This window comes from Mus musculus, chromosome 9 (assembly GCF_000001635.26).
Source record: "Mus musculus strain C57BL/6J chromosome 9, GRCm38.p6 C57BL/6J".
NCBI lineage: Eukaryota > Metazoa > Chordata > Mammalia > Rodentia > Muridae > Mus > Mus musculus.
The window spans coordinates 84422561-84425687 of record NC_000075.6 but is presented as its reverse complement, the minus strand read 5'-3'; the positions used below and the strand labels follow the sequence as shown (position 1 = coordinate 84425687).

The 3127-nt window shown below is 45.0% G+C and overlaps 1 pseudogene; it reads right to left on the bottom strand.

Moving 5' to 3' along the window:
• Positions 862 to 1725, bottom strand: Gm8226 (predicted gene 8226; annotated as a pseudogene).

Here is a 3127-nt window from a genome sequence, read left to right as displayed (position 1 = left end):
GAGGAAGACATTCATTACAGAAGCAAAGGAAGAGAAATATACACTGTTCTTTTCAAGTTATCAGTCCCAACCTAAGAGCTGTCAGTAGCTGTGGGCAGTACATAATTTTCTGTTATGCCATCCTTTATTTGTTTAGCCAGGGCAAATTTCTAACTTCAATTCATGATTAACCTATCCTGCCAAAACAGTTTTGAAGGGCAGGCACCCTGATGTGTTGAACTTCTAGACTGTCTCTGCAATTTGGAGTCCCAATGACCAGAATGAGTAAAATGTTTGATAAACTAGAAAAATAATCTTACCTTAGGGATGTCTCGTCAACTGGTAACTGCTGATATTAGGGTCCAAGGGGCCTCTTTGGAGGGGTGCCAGATTCTTGGCAACCTTGAACAGAGACCTGTAGACAAAAGAAACCAAAATAAGAGATACACTTCAGGGGCTGGAGAGATGGCTCAGCGGTTAAGAGTACTGACTGATCTTCCAAACGTCCTGAGTTCAAATCCCACCAACCACATGGTGGCTCACAACCATCTGTAATGAGATATGACACCCTCTTCTGGTGTGTCTGAAGACAGCTACAGTGTAGTTACATGTAACAATAAATAAATCTTTTTAAGAGAGAGAGAGAGAGAGAGAGAGAGAGAGAGAGAGAGAGAGAGAGAGTTCAAACTTTTGAGAACTAGATGAAGCAGGAAAGATACTTGGCAGCCCAGTCCCACTGTAGGGTTGGGACTGTAGTACTCTCAGGGCTCATTTGCACTGTGTGGGCTCTTTTGCACCTGCTTCATTCTGCCACATAAAGTCCTACGCATAACATCCCATGTCTCCACCCAAGGATGTGTCTCTTTTTTTTTTTTTTTTTTAAATTTTGTAATTATATTTATGTACAGAAAATTCAGTGTACATTTAACCCAATTTAGTGGCGAGTTCTTTAGCCTTTGCTTTTTCCAGCTTGGCAATGCGAGCCACAGACTTAGGACCCAGGACGTTGCCTCCCCAGTGGCGACGGATCTCGTCATATCTGTCATTATAATTGGTCCTAATAGCTTCCACCAGCTTAGCCAGAGCACCCTTGTCTTCCGAGTTAACCTGTGTGAAGGCAACGGTGGTGCATGTCTTCCTGTGGACCAGGTGCCCCAGCCTGGCCTTTCCCTTGATGATGCAGTAGGGCACCCCCATCTTTCGACACAGAGCAGGTAGGAAAACCACCAGCTCAATGGGGTCTACGTCATGGGCAATCACCACCAGCTGAGCCTTCTTGTTCTCCACCAAGGTGGTGACTGTATTGACTCCTGCTCGGAGGACAGGTGGTCTCTTAGTTGGGACGTCGCCTTTGCCAGCAGCTTTCTTCTCAGCACGGGCCAGTAGCCTTTGCTTCTTCTCTTGCTTTGTCTCTGGCCTGTACTTGTGGGCAAGCTTAAGCAGCTGAGTAGCTGTCTGCCTGTCCAGGGCCTGGGTGAACTGGTTAATGGCAGGAGGGACTTTGAGCCGCTTGTAGAGGATAGCTCTTTGCCGCTGCAGCCTGATGTAGCGGGGCCATTTGACGAAGCGCGTTAAATCTCTTTTGGGCTGGATGTCCTGTCCAATGCCGAAGTTCTTGGGCCTCTTCTCGAACAGAGGGTTGACCACCTTCTTGGCCTCCTGCTTCTTGACGACGGCGGGGGCCGGGGCCACCTTCTTCCCCTTGGCCTTCTTCCCTTTGGGCATCTTGCTCGGCTGCTGGAGAAAGAAAGCAAGGATGTCTCTCTTAATAACATGATATGCCATTGCTCATCTTTTAAGACACAAGTATCTCTGCATCTCTACCCATGTGCTGGCTAAAATGGTCTCAGCCAGGATATTGTTGCCTTCCTCTTTCCCAATTTGATTTCTCCATGTGCTAACTTTGTAAGGCTTGAGCAAGACCCTATTATTCTGGATTTTTTCCCACTGCTGTAACTCAATATATGGGCAATACAAATGTATTTCTAGAGTACTCCTCAATTTGAGCTTGGAAGGTTGCCTAAGACCCCTGTGTGAGGAGCGGGTGTGGCAGCAGTCCCAAGAAGGCGCCAGGGACTGCAGCTAAGTCTTATGACTTGCACCTGACTTCCTCATACACCTGAAAATAAGCCACAACCATCGTGAGAGCTGCGCAGGTGCACCAGGATACTGGCGAATCCATTTTGGTGGAGACATGCCCCTGCTGCCCTGATTGGCTGAAGCTGCGTGCCTGGTGAGGTGACGTGGCCTGCTGTGAGTGGATGGGGACTGAGAGTATATAAGAGTGAGAGGCACGGGGTTTGGGGGAGATAGATGAGGAAAAAGATGAAGAGAGAGAGATGAAGACTGAAGTTTGCTGAATAAACTGCTGTTAGAAGGACTGGTGGTCATGTCGTTCTTGCTGGTCAAGAGCGGACGCGACACCCCTGTTTGTATGTTTCCATCTATGCAGGTTATAGCATTCCATCTGAGTTTGAGATATTTAATTCCTTCCCAGCTTACCCTTCTATGCCTAAGTAACCAAATTCAGCTCTCTTTTCATTCACTTAAAGCTATCATCTGATCATTTTACAAGTTGAAAATATGGATCCCCATCCTCTAAATTTCAGGTCATAATGAGTGTTCATATTTCTTCATTATCTTTAATATCCAACTGTCAGAATAGAATATTCATGACTAATTCTTCCTTCTGGAGGGTCCCTGAAATGGGCTGAGCTGCTCCCCACTGCCTGTAACTAGTGATGAGGGAGTGCCTGACTGTGATCTTTACACCGCATATCTTTGCTCTTTACTATGTCATTATCCTCTTCCTATCTTGTTCCTGTGCTCTGCTCTGATGGACAGTTTACTGTTATTTTCCAAGGCCATGGATTCCCCATCCTGTCTTTGGTGTATTTTCCTTGTATTTCAACTTTAGTAACATCTGTTGACTCATCTAACTTCATTTATCTTTTTCTCTGATGTGTGGCAGTTTACTGGCAAATCTGTCATTAGAATGCTTCTTTTATAATGTTATATCTTTAATTTGTTCTATTTATCCTTTTACACTTTTCACTGTGGAAATTTTCTACATCTCCATGAATGATGTTCAAGTTTTCTTCTACATCATTCAATATAATAGGTATAATTGTTTTTAATTTTCTCTGGA